This window comes from Phyllobates terribilis, unplaced genomic scaffold, assembly GCF_046119375.1.
Source record: "Phyllobates terribilis strain yellow unplaced genomic scaffold, ASM4611937v1 Scaffold_3__8_contigs__length_932513732, whole genome shotgun sequence".
Lineage (NCBI taxonomy): Eukaryota > Metazoa > Chordata > Amphibia > Anura > Dendrobatidae > Phyllobates > Phyllobates terribilis.
Window position 1 is genome coordinate 780,069,877 of NW_027362763.1, and position 17,496 is coordinate 780,087,372.

Consider the following 17,496-nt stretch of genomic DNA (forward strand, 5'->3'; position numbering starts at 1 on the left):
TTCCTGCAGAATCTGATCCAGTACCTATCTCCTACTCGTTGTCTCTGTACTCCCGTTTGTGAGTTTAGAGTCCACTCGCTACTTCATTGCAAGTATCCTGTGTGTACCTGGTTCTGCCTTTCCCTTCCAGTCTGTTCCGTGTGAACAGAGCCCTGTCCCCTCTGCTCTGCCTTGCTTACCGCTCCGGCGGTTCTTGCCCGCTCTGCCCTATCCACCGCGTCTGCGGTTTCGCTTTGCTCAGCCCTGTCCACCGCGTCTGCGGTTTCGCTTTGCTCAGCCCTGTCCACCGCGTCTGCGGTTTCGCTTTGCTCAGCCCTGTCCACCGCGTCTGCGGTTTCGCTTTGCTCAGCCCTGTCCACCGCGTCTGCGGTTTCGCTTTGCTCAGCCCTGTCCACCACATCTGCGGTTTCGCTTTGCTCAGCCCTGTCCACCGCGTCTGCGGTTTCGCTTTACTCAGCCCTGTCCACCGCGTCTGTGGTTTCGCTTTGCTCAGCCCTGTCCACCGCGTCTGCGGTTTCGCTTTGCTCAGCCCTGTCCACCGCGTCTGCGGTTTCGCTTTGCTCAGCCCTGTCTACCACGTCTGTGGTTTCTCTTTGCTCAGCTTTGTCTACTGCATCTGCGGTTCTGCTCTGCTCAGCCTTGTCTACCGCGTCTGTGGTTCTGCTCTGCTCAGCCTTGTCTACCGCGTCTGCGGTTCTGCTCTGCTCAGCCTTGTCTACCGCGTCTGCGGTTCTGTTATAGGGGCACTCAGAGTATTGTACCCATCAAAAGGGCAAAATGTGGAAACATTTCTAGGGCATTTGCAAAGTGCATTAATCTTTTAAAGGGAGCAATTTTACCATCTAGAGGGCATAAATGAGGCATTATTACTTTTAAGGCACACAGTGGTGGGTATTATTATGTGGGAAACTAAGAAGAGCTCTGTTTTTGTACCACACAGCAGGTGCAGTAATAGGGACACATGTGGCAGCAGCGGTTCAGTATTGGGGTATCAGCACGATGAGGGGTTTGTGCAGGTTGGGAATAGATGGAGACGGGGCTGGAAATGTGAGGAGTAAAATGTGTTTTCATTGTAATCTCTGTAGACGACGTGCAGAGTCATGACTGGAAGAAGTTGTCATGTCGGTTTGGGCCAGATGAAAAGCACGGGAAAATTAACTACTCCACCCGAAAGAACGTCAGCTGTAAGTTACTATATATACCTGTACTGTTATTACTTGTATGATCTGAAGGTCTGGTATCTACCACTGCTGGTCTTTATGTGGAGATTTATTTTTAGTAACAGCGAGGTCATCTGCTGAGGTTCCTCTATATCCACGATCAGGGTTCACCACCGTATTGTACACACAGTTACCTGGTTAGGGGCCCACTCAGATGTTTCACCCCCACTTCCCCCCGAGCTGAACCCCTAGCTACGCCTCTGCTTGGAATGCAAACATCTATTATATAAAGTCTTAGAAAGATGATGTTACGCTCGCGCCCGGACTGACTGAGCAAGCAGAGAGGAGCGAAAACCGCAGGTGCGGTGGGCAAGGCACAGCAGAGCGGAACCGCCGGAGCGGTGGACAAGGCAGAGCAGAGAGGAACTGCAGGTGCGGTGGACAAGGCAGAGCGGAACCGCCAGAGCGGTGGGCAAGGCAGAGCAGAGAGAAGCCGCCAGAGCGGTGGGCAAGGCAGAGCAGAGAGAAGCCGCAGGAGTGGTAGGCAAGTCAGAGAAGAGAGAAACCGCTGGCGCGGTGAGCAAGTCAGAGCAGAGGGAAGCCACCGGAGCGGTGGGTAAGGCAGAGCAGAGGGAAGCCACCGGAGCGGTGGGTAAGGAAGAGCAGAGGGAAGCCGCCGGAGCGGTGGGCAAGGCAGAGCAGAGAGAAACCGCCGGGGCGGTGGGCAAGACAGAGCAGAGGGAAACCGCTGACGCGGTGAGCAAACAGAGCGGAGTGAAACCGCACGTGAGGTGGACAAGGCAGAGAGGACAGGGCTCTGTTCACATGGAACAGACTGGAAAATACAGGAAGATGGCTAGAACGCAAGAGGAAGATACGGAGGAAGGGAAACAGAACGAGCAGAACCAGATACTCACAAGGTACTTGCAATGAAGTAGCGAGTGGACACAAAACTCACAAACAGAAGTACAGAGACAACGAGTTGGAGTTAGGTGCAGGTTCAGATACTGCAGGAAAAGGGAAGGTACGGACATAGAGACAAACAGGTAACAGGCTAGGATACAGTTCAGACAGGAACTGCTACTGCAATGAGATACAAGAACGAGCCTGGGTATACAGCTCCCAGAGTGGCGGAAACAGACTAGAAGTCACAGGTAACAGGCCTGGGTATACAGCCTCCAGAGTGGCGGAAACAGACTAGAAGTCAGAAATAACAGGACAGGACCTGGCAATTCAGTTGCAAGGACAAACTGAGTGAAGGTGTTGCTCAGGCACCTCCTTCTGGGTGGAGGGGGTTTAAATATCCAGTGACTCACAGCAATAGGCTGGGGACGCATTGGCTGGGGACGCATTAGGAGTGCGCCCACAGCAGCTATAAGAATCAGGAAGTAACCGGGCCGCCGACCTAAGCAATCAGACAAGAGACATGCACACAGCATGAACTGGAGCAAGGTTTGTAGGCTGGACTGACAGGTAAGATTGCGGTCTTGCATAGTGGGAGGTGGTGCACTATGCAAGCATGCCGCCAGGGATGTTACAGATGATACATTTTGTGTGGGGTGTAGGGCACCTTCTTCAAACCAGTAAGACATAAAATAGCTCATTTAAAAAAACATGGTATATATTCATACAGACAATTGCATTAACATGGTAGAGATATCAATTTCTCGTGGTACACATTCGAAATATATAAATAAATAATAGTTGGGACTCTGTAAAATGTAAAGAAGACAAGAATGCAAGGATTTGGAAATATCTTATAGTCATATTTTATTCCCAACAGAAAATAAAACACAGATCAGAAGGTGAACATTAGATATTTTTCCTTTTCATTTGTAAAAATTAACTCTTTTAGAAATTGATGGCAGCAACACATCTCAAGAAAGTTGGGACAGGGCCTTGTCCACCATTGTGTAGTATCTCCCCTTCTTACAACAGTCTGTAAAAGTCGGGGAAATGAGAAACCAATTGCTGGAGAAAAGTTGTCCAATTTTTGTCTGATGTAGGATTCTCACTGCTCCACAGTCCGGGGGTCTCCGCAAGATTTTTCATTTCATAATGCACCAAATGTATTCTATTGGTGAAAGGTCTGGACTGTAGGCGGCTGCTTCATCACCAGGCCTTCCCTGAAATGGACATTGTCTGGATGGGAGCATATGTTCTTCTAAAACCTCTGTATAATGTTCAGCATTGGAAGTGCTTTTGAAGATGTGTAAGCTGCTCATGCCATGGGCACCCATGACGTTCGTGGTTTCCATAAACGAATTTCAAAATATTGATTCATTCGACCACAGAAGAGTTTTCCACTTTGCCTCAGTCCATTTTAAATGAGTTTTGGCCTACAGAAGATGGCAGAGTTTCTGGATTGTGTTGATATATGGCTATTTCTTTGCATGATAGAGCAGCCTGCTCCATTTGTCTCCTGCATGGTTAACTGAATTAACAGATAATGATTTCTGGAAGTATTCCTGAGCCCATGAAGTGATTAGCACGACGAAATGATGCCAATTTTTAATGCAGTGCTACCTGAGGGCCTGAAGAGCACAAGCATCCAGTATTAACTGTTGGCCTTGTCAAGATCTGCGTCACCACCCGGTGCACCTGGGCAAGTGCCAGGGCCCTGAGCAAGCAAGGGGGCCCACTCGCTGTCGGGGATACCGGCACATTAGGGGGCCCATGAGTCAGTGCACCCTATGTGCTGAGCAGTGCTGAGAGGCTGAAGAGTCCAGAGCAGAGGGGAACGGGGAGAGGTATTTAATTATTTTCTTTAGTATGGGGCCCATTCTGTATGCAGCATTATATGGGGCCCATTATTCTGTATGGAGCATTATATGGGGCTAATTCTGTATGGAGAATTATTTGGAGCCCATTCTATATGAAGCATTATATTGGGCCCATTCTGTATGGAGCATTATATGAGGCCTGTTATGTATGGAGCATTATATGGGCCCATTCTGTATGGAGCATTATATGGGGCCAATTCTGTATGGAGCATTATATGGGTCCCATTATTCAGTATGAAGCATTATATGAGGCTTGGAACCCATTTTGTATGGAGCATTATATGGGGCCCATTATTCTGTATGGAGCATTATATGGGGCACATTATTCTGTATGTAGCATTATATGAGACATTGAGGCCCATTCTGTATGGAGCATTATATGGGGCCCATTATTCTGTATGGAGCATTATATGGGGCACATTATTCTGTATTGAGTATTATATGGGGCCCATTCGGTATGGAGAATTATTTGGAGCCCATTCTATATGGAGCATTGTATGGGGCCCATTCTGTATGGAGCATTGTATGGGGCCCATTCCGTATAGGGCATTATATGGAGCCCATTCTGTATGGAGCATTATATGAGGCATTGGGTCCCATTCTGTATGGAGCATTATATGGGGCCCATTCTGTATGGAGCATTATATGAGGCATTGGGTCCCATTCCGTATGGAGCATTATATGGGGCCCATTATTTCGTATGGAGCATTATATGAGGCATTGGGACCCATTCTGTATGAAGGATTATATGAGGTCCATTATTCTGTATGAAGGATTATATGAGGTCCATTATTCTGTATGGAGCATTATATGAGGTATTGGGGCCCATTCTGCATGGAGCATTATATGAGGCATTTGGGCCCATTCTGTAAGGAGCTTTATATGGGGCCCATTATTCTGTATAGAGCATTATTTGAGGCCCATTCTGTATGGAGCATTATTTGTGGCCCATTATTCTGTATGGAGCATTATATGGGACCCATTATTCTGTATAGAGCATTATATGGGGCCCATTATTCTGTATGGAGCATTATATGGGGCCCATTATTCTGTATAGAGCATTATATGGGGCCCATTATTCTGTGCTGAGCATTATATGGGGCTCATTATACAGTGTGGAGGACTATGTGGTGACCATAATACTGTGTGGAGGACTATGTGGTGCCCATAATACTGTATGGAGGACTATGTAGTGCCCGTAATACTGTATGGAGGACTATATTGTCCGGTCTGCACTGTGCGCTGCGAGGATTCGCCGATTTCTGAGCTATTGTAGAATTTACAATAGATATCACTCATGTAATGTAAGAAGTGAAATCTTTGGCATTGTACTATATATATATACAGTATATTTCTCTGCTGTATCTGTGCACCATGAATCCTGGTATGTGTTAAAGGGGCCCACTGAGACTCTTTTGCCCAGGGCCCACGAAAACCTGGAGCCGGCCCTGTCCCGTGTGCACATGGCTTCTCCAAAATCTCTGAACCTTTTGATATTATGTTCTGTAGATATTCAAAGTCTTTGCAATTTTACATTGAGGAACATTTTTCTGAAATTATTCCACAATTTCTAGATGCAGTTGTTGACAGATTGGTGACCTCTGACCATCTTTGCTTCTGAAAGACTCTGCCTCATTAACATGCTCTTTGTATAAAGTCATGTGAGTAAGTTGAAAATTGACCCTCCAGCTGTTTTTCATTAGTAGCACTTACTTTTCCAGCCTTTTGTTAACCCCATCCCAACTTTTTTTTGGTTTGTGTTGCTGCCATCAATTTCTAAATATTTAATTTTATATACAGATGAGACCAAAAGTTTGGACACACCTTCTCATTTGAAGATTTTTCTGTATTTTCATGACTTTGAAAATTGTACATTCACAATGAAGGCATCAAAACTATGAATTAACACATGTGGAATTATATACTTAACAAAAAAGTGTGAAACAACTGAAAATATGTCTTATATTCTAGGTTCTTCAAAGTAGCCACCTTTAGCTTTGATGACTGCTTTGCACACTCTTGGCATTCTCTTGATGAGCTTCAAGAGGTGGTCACCGGAAATAGTTTTCACTTCACAGGTGTGCCCTGTCAGGTTTAATAAGTGGGATTTCTTGGCTTATAAATGGGGTTGGGACCATCAGTTGTGTTGTGCAGAAGATAGGTGGATACACAGCTGATAGTCCTACTGAATAGACTGTTAGAATTTGTATTATGGCAAGAAAAAAGCAGCTAAGTAAAGAAAAACGAGTGGCCATCATTACTTTAAGAAATTAAGGTCAGTCAGTCCGAAAAATTGGGCAAACTTTGAATGTGTCCCCAAGTGCAGTTGCAAAAACCATCAAGCGCTACAAAGAAACTGGCTCACATGAGGATCGCCCCAGGAAAGGAAGACCAAGAGTCACCTCTGCTTCTGAGGATAAGTTTATTCGAGTCACCAGCCTCAGAAATCGCAGGTTAACAGCAGCTCAGATTAGAGACCAGGTCAATGCCACACAGAGTTCTAGCAGCAGACACATCTCTTCAACAACTGTTAAGAGGAGACTTTGTGCAGCAGGTCTTCATGGTAAAATAGCTGCTAGGAAACCACTGCTAAGGACAGGCAACAAGCAGAAGAGACTTGTTTGAGGTAAAGAACACAAGGAATGGACATTAGACCAGTGGAAATCTGTGCTGTGGTCTGATGAGTCCAAACTTGAGATCTTTGGTTCCAACCACTGTCTCTTTGTGCGACGCAGAAAAGGTGAACGGATGGACTCTACATGCCTGGTTCCCACCGTGAAGCATGGAGGAGGAGGTGCGATGGTGTGGGGGAGCTTAGCTGGTGACACTGTTGGGGATTTATTCAAAATTGAAGGCATACTGAACCAGCATGGCTACCACAGCATCTTGCAGCGGCATGCTATTCCATCCGGTTTGCGTTTAGTTGGACCATCATTTATTTTTCAACAGGACAATGACCCAAAACACACCTCTAGGCTGTGTAAGGGCTATTTGACCAAGGAGGAGAGTGATGGGGTGCTACGCCAGATAACCTGGCCTCCACAGTCACCAGAACTGAACCCAATCGAGATGGTTTGGGGTGAGCTGGACCACAGAGTGAAGGCAAAAGGGCCAACAAGTGCTAAGCATCTCTGGGAACTCCTTCAAGATTGTTGGAAGACCATTTCCGGTGACTACCTCTTGAAGCTCATCAAGAGAATGCCAAGAGTGTGCAAAGCAGTCATCAAAGCAAAAGGTGGCTACTTTGAAGAACCTAGAATATAAGACATATTTTCAGTGGTTTCACACTTTTTTGTTAAGTATATACTTCCACATGTGTTAATTCATAGTTTTGATGCCTTCAGTGTGAATGTACAATTTTCAAAGTCATGAAAATACAGAAAAATCTTTAAATGAGAAGGTGTGTCCAAACTTTTGGTCTGTACTGTATATGTCCACTGTATAACACAAGAGACACATCCTACAGCTAAGGGGGTCCATAAACTTTAATTATAGATGAATGAAATGGACCATTTTGACCATGACAAATAATCATGAGTTGGTTGCAACGACCGACAGATGAACATTAGTAATCATTCAAAACATCGGTCTAGGAAGTTTCATTTTTTCCGGCCAATGAACAGAAAGCACGGCCTTCATCATCAGACGAAAAAATCCAATATTGGCCAGTGTAGTCTGTGGTGTGTTTGGAGCCATCGACGATCTCTTGTTCGTCAGCTCATTTTCATCTAATGTGTATTGGGCCCTTGACATCCTCTGCACTTATTTGGTCAATTTGACAAGTTTCTTGCCCTGTGCCACCTGAGAGCTTTGTTTTCCTGCCTCAACCAGTAATTCTTCTACTTTAATCTGTAAATCTCTACACAAGAGAAAATGTAAATATGGTCTGAAGTGTTTGGGGAATCCAAAACATCAATTCCAAGTGACTGACTATGACTAGGTATAAAACCCGTCACTCCACTAATAATGTTTTGTAACCAGAGGTGTCAAAAACATTGGCTACATAAGCAGATGAGCCTGTTAGACAACAGTTCTCCAGACTCCACCTATGTGAATGTAAAGAAATCCCAAACTACATAATGGAGCTTCATTGTCAGCACGAAAACCAAAGTATTTATTTCAGAAATTTCAACAAATGTTACAAAATTCACAGTACTCACTAGAGACAACTGCACATGGGGCATGCTTGTAACTGGCGCCAAACCCCCAATCAGTCAGCTCCACTTCCACATTATTTATGGGCCAGCAGAGAGCTGTCTGCCCCTCTCTGTGTCAGTCATGTGTAGGAAGGGACTTCCTGACTGGCTTATTTCAATAGCTAAGCCAGCCCCCTTCATAGACTCCAGCAATACAGACAGGTCAAAGAATTTCTCTACTGTGTCAAAATGAGCCTAGAAGTAGAGCTTTCTGGACCCCAAAGTGGAGATGATATCTCGACATAAGGGCAACTTTACAATTAGGGTAGGTGCACACGTTAAGTATTTGCAACAGAAATTTCTGCACCTTTTCTGCATCTCTTGGTAGGAAAAAACACTATGCAAAATAGGCACGTTTTTTACATGCATTTTTTGTGCAGATTCTTCCTCACTCATTAGCATGAGTGAAATCTGCAGCAAAAACGCAGAAGGTGGTGGTAGGGGAGTATTTTAATACATACACAGTACACTACATACACAAATACATAGATTTAATAAAAAAAATATTCATGGAAGGGCTCCTTTAAAAATATATTTTAGCTGGCTACAGCCACATGTAGCTGGATTATAAGAGATAATAGCTAAGACTCTGTTCACATCGGTATTATTATTTCAGATTTCTGCTTTAGAAACAGAAACAAGTGCCGGCGCCCCCGGCAATGCCAGACTCCAGCAGTGCCAGTCGTACCTCATCTATAATATAATCAGGGATGTGTCCTTCTGTCCGAAGCCTCTATAGACTGTGCAAGAGCGATGCTCCTGCGCAGTCTGGCTCCAGACAGAAGAACGCATCCAGCTGTTACAGGTAAGAGGAGTATATGGCGCCGGAGAGCGTTGTATGTGTAGGCACTGAACGCATACCACGATCTCCGGTGCCATAAGTACATACCTGACAGGCATTAGTGTTGCCGCGGCGCCTCTGTTTGGGCCGGAGGCCGAGGGAGGAGTGCGGTTTTGGAATCGGCGCATGCGCATAGCAAGCTATCCGGCGCCATTTTAGCGAAGACACATTTGCAGTGTGGGATGGGGGAGCAGGATGGGGGCAGCACAAAAGAGGATGGGGACAGCACAAAAGAGGATGGGAGTGTGTGGCGCCCCTGAGGGTTCAGTCGCCACAGGGGTACTGCACCTCAGAGAGAGGTGTGGTATCTCCTCTTCCAGGTAAGGATGGAGCATCACACAGGACCCCACTTCACACTCAACACTACACCACTCCTGTCCTGTAGGGGGCCAGATAGCACCAGGGTGCTGCCCCGGGCCGGGATAGAGGAGATGGGGGGGGAACCAAAGATAGGGGGGACCAAGTAGTGGGTGAGGGTGGAGGAAACACTTACAGGAAGCACTGATAGAATCATTTATAATAGGTGGCCATCTTAAGTTCAAGGTCCTTTGATTGTGGTCTTCTGTCAGGGTCCAGCAAGAGTCTGTAGCTGGCTGAGGATTCACGGTCCTCGTTCTCAGGCCTCGAGACGATGAGCGGGTCAGAGTTAACCAGTGTCTCTGCCCGGTCAGGGTCCCGTTCTAAGAAGGCCTTGGAGGGGAGCAGAGGAGATAGGCTCCACAGGCAAAAGGATCCCAGGGGGATACGGACGGAGCGGAGTCGCCACCTGTATTCTTCACTCTGGCCAAGTCAGAGGGATTCCTGCTGCAAGAGGGGTGATTGGCTCCCGATATCTGACTGTGTACTTCACGTCACTGTTGGAAAAGCCCGGCGGCTTAGTGGAACCCAGAGGGAACACAAGCGGGAGGAGAAGGAGAAGGAGAGGAACACACCAACGGGGTCTTGACAGGTGTTCCTGATCTACCTGGGAAGTGCTGAACCCCCTTCCTGGTGGCCGCAGTACGCCGTGTGTAGCAGAGGGAAGCTTTGAGGCTAAAGTTCATCTAAAGTGAGTAAAACCCTGGATGACTTCATTTACCGCCTCCGCTTGGTTATTCCCGTGCGGCACTGAACCCACCATCCCTCCACACAGCTCATCTAACACTGCCCTGAGGCCTACTCCGCCTGTGGGGAGTAGTACCAACCAAGCTGCCTGAACACCGGCCTCAGAGGACTGTAGCGGCGCTGGTGATCTTCACCAGAAACCACAGGTGGCGTAGTCGAACAACCACTCAACCAAAAGCCCATTATTTTTTATGTGACAGCCCTGGGCACGGACCGGGTCACGGCCACGACGACATCCCACATCACCACCATACATTGGCCCGGCACCGAGTAAAACCCCAACGCTCAGGGAGGGCGTCACAAGTGCAGGATGGGGGCAACACAAAAGAGGATGGGGGCAGCACATATCAGGATGGGGGCAGCACATATCAGGATAGGGGCAGCACAAAAGAGGATGGGGCAGCACAAAAGAGGATGGGAGTACAGGATGGGGGCAACACAAAAGAGGATGGGGCAGCACAAAAGAGGATGGAGGCAGCACAAAAGAGGATGGGGCAGCACAAAAGAGGATGGAGGCAGCACAGAAGAGGATGGGGGTGCAGGAAGGAGGCAGCACAAGAGGATGGGGACGCAGGGAGGAGGCAGCACAAAAGAGGATTGGGGGCAGCACAAAAGAGGATGGGGCACAGGATGAGGGCAGCACAAAAGAGGATGGGAGCGCAGGATGGGGGCAGCACAAAAGAGGATGAGGCAGCACAAAAAAGAATGGGGGCGCAGGATGGGGCAGCACAAAAGAGGATGGGGGAGCAGGATGGGGCAGCACAAAGGAGGATGGAGCGCAAGATGGGGGCAGCACAAAGCAGGATGGGGCAGCACAAAATAGGATGGGGGTAGCACAAAAGAGAATGGGGCAGCACAAAAAAAGGATGGGGGCGCAGGACAGGGGGACCACAAAAGAGGATGGGTACACAGGATAGGGGCAGCACAAAAGAGGATGGGGGCAGCACAAAAGAGGATGGGGCGCAGCATTGTGGCAGCACAAAATTGGATGTGGCGCAGGATGGGGGCAGCACAAAAGAGGATGGGGCGCAGGATTGGGGCAGCACAAAACAGGATTGGGACAGCACAAAAGAGGATGGGGGCAGCAAAAAAGAGGATGGGGGTGCAGGATGGGGGAGCTGGATGGGGGCAGCACAAAAGAGGATGGGGCGCAGCATGGGGGCAACACAAAACAGGATGGGGGCAGCACAAAAGAGGATGGGGGTGCAGGATGGGGACAGCACAAAACAGGATGCGGGAGCAGGATGGGTGCAGCACATAACAGGATGGGGACAGCACATAACAGGATGGGGGTGCAGGAAGGAGGCAGCACAAGAGGATGGGGACGCAGGGAGGAGGCAGCACAAAAGAGGATTAGGGGCAGCACAAAAGAGGATGGGGCACAGGATGAGGGCAGCACAAAAGAGGATGGGGCACAGGATGAGGGCAGCACAAAAGAGGATGGGAGCGCAGGATGGGGGCAGCACAAAAGAGGATGAGGCAGCACAAAAAAGAATGGGGGCGCAGGATGGGGCAGCACAAAAGAGGATGGGGGAGCAGGATGGGGCAGCACAAAGGAGGATGGGGCGCAAGATGGGGGCAGCACAAAGCAGGATGGGGCAGCACAAAATAGGATGGGGGTAGCACGAAAGAGAATGGGGCAGCACAAAAAAGGATGGGGGCGCAGGACAGGGGGACCACAAAAGAGGATGGGTACACAGGATAGGGGCAGCACAAAAGAGGATGGGGGCAGCACAAAAGAGGATGGGGCGCAGCATTGTGGCAGCACAAAATTGGATGGGGCGCAGGATGGGGGCAGCACAAAAGAGGATGGGGCGCAGGATTGGGGCAGCACAAAACAGGATTGGGACAGCACAAAAGAGGATGGGGGCAGCAAAAAAGAGGATGGGGGTGCAGGATGGGGGCAACACAAAACAGGATGGGGGCAGCACAAAAGAGGATGGGGGTGCAGGATGGGGGAGCAGGATGGGGGCAGCACAAAAGAGGATGGGGGTGCAGGATGGGGGCAGCACAAAAAAGGATGGGGGCAGCACAAAACAGGATGCGGGAGCAGGATGGGGACAGCACAAAACAGGATGCGGGAGCAGGATGGGGGCAGCACATAACAGGATGGGGACAGCACATAACAGGATGGGGGTGCAGGAAGGAGGCAGCACAAGAGGATGGGGACGCAGGGAGGAGGCAGCACAAAAGAGGATTGGGGGCAGCACAAAAGAGGATGGGGCACAGGATGAGGGCAGCACAAAAGAGGATGGGAGCGCAGGATGGGGGCAGCACAAAAGAGGATGAGGCAGCACAAAAAAGAATGGGGGCGCAGGATGGGGCAGCACAAAAGAGGATGGGGGAGCAGGATGGGGCAGCACAAAGGAGGATGGGGCGCAAGATGGGGGCAGCACAAAGCAGGATGGGGCAGCACAAAATAGGATGGGGGTAGCACAAAAGAGAATGGGGCAGCACAAAAAAGGATGGGGGCGCAGGACAGGGGGACCACAAAAGAGGATCGGTACACAGGATAGGGGCAGCACAAAAGAGGATGGGGGCAGCACAAAAGAGGATGGGGCGCAGCATTGTGGCAGCACAAAATTGGATGGGGCGCAGGATGGGGGCAGCACAAAAGAGGATGGGGCGCAGGATTGGGGCAGCACAAAACAGGATTGGGACAGCACAAAAGAGGATGGGGGCAGCAAAAAAGAGGATGGGGGTGCAGGATGGGGGAGCTGGATGGGGGCAGCACAAAAGAGGATGGGGCGCAGCATGGGGGCAACACAAAACAGGATGGGGGCAGCACAAAAGAGGATGGGGGTGCAGGATGGGGGAGCAGGATGGGGGCAGCACAAAAAAGGATGGGGGCAGCACAAAACAGGATGCGGGAGCAGGATGGGGACAGCACAAAACAGGATGCGGGAGCAGGATGGGGGCAGCACATAACAGGATGGGGACAGCACATAACAGGATGGGGGCCGCACATAACAGGATGGGGGCCGCACAAAACAGGATGCGGAAGCACATAACAGGATGGGGGAAGCACATAACAGGATGAGGGACCAGGATGGGGGACCACACGCCAGGAGAGGGGAGCAGGGCGCTGGCACTGCTCTCCTCCGCTCACGGGGCCCCATAGCGCGGCAGGGTGCCCAACAGTGAGGAGGCCCCCCACCTGCTCAGGGCCCCAGCACTTGCTTGGGTGCGCCGGGTGCTGGCGCCAGGCCTGGAGGGAAGCATGAACCAGAATGGGTGAGCATGTACCAATAAAAATGCTTGCCACCCGGGCATAAAAAGGGTTCAATAGCTAGTTGACTATAATGGGATTTGTCTGGTTTCCGTCATGGTGACATTTTACCAGACAGAATAGAACAGCTCACCGCGCTATTTTGTTTGGTATTTTTCTCTGGATCTGTGATGGGTCTTTCAATGTAGATGTGAACCGAGCCTAAACAATTATAAATTGAACCCGATATTATAACAGTAAGATCCTTAGTTCCAAAGAGCAGTCACAGTAGACGGACAGAACTGTAGCTTTTAAAAGCTTTGTCCAAAATTCCAAACTTATCACCTTGTCACAGGATAGTTGATAAGTTTCTGATCGCGGGATTCTGATTGCTGGGATCCCCAAATAATAACAAGAACAGTTGGACATGCACACTCCTCCTCCATTCATGATAGAGATAGCTAACTACAACATTCCACTGTCTCCATCTTACCTATACAAAATGAATGAATAAAGTAGCAGCGTGCATGTGCAACCTACACTCCACTCATTCATTCATTCATTAATTCATTCTCTATAGGACTTTATGGGCTCTCACTTGTAAAAAGAGTACCGGTAAATCTGCTAATAATAATACTTTATTCTGAAATTGCTGATTATGCAACGTTCTCATATACTCTTTACAATACATTCACACTGGAGCTTCTAAAATTATACTGTAGAAAGATCTGGAATAATCTCTGGCAGGACAGCAAACAAACATTATCATTTGCATAAAGCCTCCAGATACTTTGATTATGTATTGAAGATGATAAGTTGTGACAAGCAGACTGCCGGGTCAATCATTGGTGATCTCTGGAGGAATGTATCCAGGGACAACTGCCTATCTCTGGTCTTTGCTCTGAAGTAGATAATGCAGGCAAGATTAATATTGTCATTCCGTAGTATTATGAATTATTTACTGCGTCTGTAAAACCAATTTAAGACTATGTCACATAACAATAAAGTCTGATGTTAAAGTACAGCATAGGGTGAAGTTAATGTAATACTCTCATTTCTTACATACCCAAAGTGGTCACTTGCAAAGCATGTTAAAAAAAATGGAGCTTCAAATCTCGTATATTTCTGTCTCAGACAGAAATAGTAGAAGAGTGTCCATCTAATTGCTTTCAAAAGGAACCTGTCAGGAGCTTTAGCATCACCAAACTATTTACAGTACATTGCTGTGTAGGGTAAGATAAAGTTCATACATACTTTCCTGCTTGCAAATAGTTATTCCATCTCATCAAATCAACTTCAAATCAACTTTTTAGGGAAATGAGACTGCAAGTGCCCTGAGGATGGGATGACTTCCCACAAGTGCACCAATTCTCTGCATTATTCCCTGCTTTATGCCACCTCCATATGCTCCATTGATGTCTCTTCTGCACCATCAAGAAGAAATTTTAAGGAATGTAGGTGAAAGCCCTAAATTCATTAAAGAGGTTATTTGAGACTTTGGTTATTTTTTTTGCATAGGGCTAAGAATTTACCGGCAGGTAGTTGCTAACTACTAGTGTTGAGCCACCCCCGTAGTGTTCGAGTTCGGTTCGGTTCGTCGAACACCCGTGTGTTCGCCGAACTGTTCGTCGAACACCTTCGAACACCGTTAAAACCAATGGCAGGCAAACAAAAACACATAGAAACACATAGAAAACACCTTCAAAGGTGTCCAAAAGCTGACAAACTGCTCAGAAGACACAACTAACACATGGAAAAGTGACAAGTACATATAGTCATGCGAAAAGAAAAGAGGTGGAGGAGTAAAAGGAGGGGGAGACACAGATATAGGCATGTCATGCCCTTCTAAAATCCAAAAAGTGAGAAGCCGACACGTTCAGTCCGCTCCTGCCCGTGCCACCTCCGTGTCGCCGGGTTTGTGCCAGAGCCGCGGTGAACCCTGACGGCCAGCCCCCCTCTCCCAATACTGGTGCCTGTCCGCTGGTGGGTCGAGCGAGCCCCCCTGTGGTGGAGGCAGCTCTAAGCTTTTTAATTTAAATTGTCTCTCTAATTTGAATGAATACACTTTAAATCCATTTACAAGGATCTATTGGAGGGCAAGTCTCATGCCAGCAGCCGCGTAATTCCAGCTCCAGTAGCGTCCACTAAAGCTGCTGCAGTTAAAAAGCTTTTATAAGGATCGAGCTCGGCTGTCCACCGCAAGGCATCCTACTGCGAGTCCCAGCCCCTATGCCTTGGGGTGCCTCCTGATGCTCTTCACTGAGTATCCCGTGGTCCCGAAGCATTTCCTTTGAAAAAATTAAGTGTCCAAACTACAGGTGGTGTAGCTTGCTTAACAGCCGGGATAATCCGCTGACTAGCAGACACTGCTACTAGGCACAAAGTATTTCCTGGGCTAGATGCAGTTAAAAATTTGTAATTACCGTAGATACTCTCGTTGGATGCTGAGAAAGCATTCCATAGAGTCTCCTGGCACGCCATATATGATTCTCTTAAAAAGCTTGGGGTAGGGGTCTAGGGGACCCTTTTATAGCCAAAATCACGGCCCTGTATCACAATACGTCACCTAGGCTGAAGATAAATGGAACTGTAGCACCCTGAGGGCTCGGTTGCTACAGAGGTATTGCACCTCACCCAGAGGTGTGATATCTCACTCTCAGGTAAGGATGGAGTGTGGATCAGGACCCGACACCTGCATGCATTACACCACATTGCGGGGGGCAGGGCGACCAATATGCCTCTGAGATGGGCACGACAGTCCCTGTCCCTGGCTGGAGTGGGGGGAGGGAACACTGAGGAAGTTCCTGGGTGCATTGAGAAGGGAGTATAAAAGCTGGGCACCATCTTAGTTCAGTGCAGAGAAGTCTGAGCAGAAGTGGCAGGGAGCAGGGGCTCTGCATGAGCTCTGCTCCGGAGGCGGGCCTAGTAACAGAGGCCCAGGCCTGGAAGAGGGAGAAGGAAGGAAGAGGAGCGGAGAAGGCTCCAGGAACGAGGAATGAAGGGATCCCAGGGGTGAGGACGGGCGAGTCACCACCGCACGCCCGAATCCACCTGCGTGGAGGGGTCAGGCCAAAGGGGGAGACCGGTCCCCGAAACTAGTGGAGGCAGGAAACGACCCTCAGCTAGAAACCGGAGGCTGTAACATTTTATGTGGCGCAGCCCCTCGCTACACCCGCTAGGAAGGCACCACATAGGGTCAGGGAAACTGGCGCCAAGTTTACCAAGAGGAGGCCCGAGGCAGCCGGACAGAAGGGTTGGTAAGAAAGGCCAGACAAAGGACACACAAAGGGGGTCCTGTGAAGCGCTCCAAAGTTATCTGGGAGTTGTCTGAGCCCCTCACCTGGTGAGCACAGTACGACGTGGGCAGCCGTTACCTGCAGACGTGGTCTGGATAATAAGAACTGTGAGTAAAGGCCCTGGACTGCATCACTGACTCCGTGTCGTTACTGCTGCTGCCCTGCACCATCACCCCCATCCTCCGCATACACTGCCCTGAGGCTATACTCCTCCCGTGGGGAGTTATGCTACGCTCTGCTGCACCCACAACACCAGCCTCAGCGGTCTGCCCTGCAGCGGCGGTTCACTCTGACCGCAATCCACGGGTGACGTAGTCGGACATTTAAACATCAAAACCACATAAATAGTTCCGCCACTGGTTTGACCACACTGAGCCACGGAACCGGGTCGCCGCCACGAAGACTACAACCACCAGGATCCACCAAAAAGGGTCCAGCTCCGGGTGTCCCAAGGCCCAGGGGGTGCATCAGAACATTTTCATCACCTTTCACAATCACCAATGGGACAAGGCAGGGATGTCCTCTGTCCCCTCTCTTATACATCCTAGTGACGGAGCACCTGCTCTCATCAATTCGCCATAACCCCAATATTAGGTGGATTGAGGTGGGAGGCACCGAGTACAAGTGCTCTGCATTTGCTGATGATGTCCTAGTATATATCAATCAATCACATATATCCATCCCTGCTGTTATGGCTGAAATAGATCACTTTGTTACATGGTCAAATTTTAAAATCAATGCAGCGAAGTCTGAGGCCCTCGATGTCTCCCTCCCCAAATCCATATAGGATTCCATCCAGTCCAACTTTCCCTTTGCCTGGCCCTCACAGGGTATCAAATACTTAGGAATTCCTATTCATAGAGACCTCTCCCATCTATGTTATCTTAATTTTGGGCCCTTTATTGAAC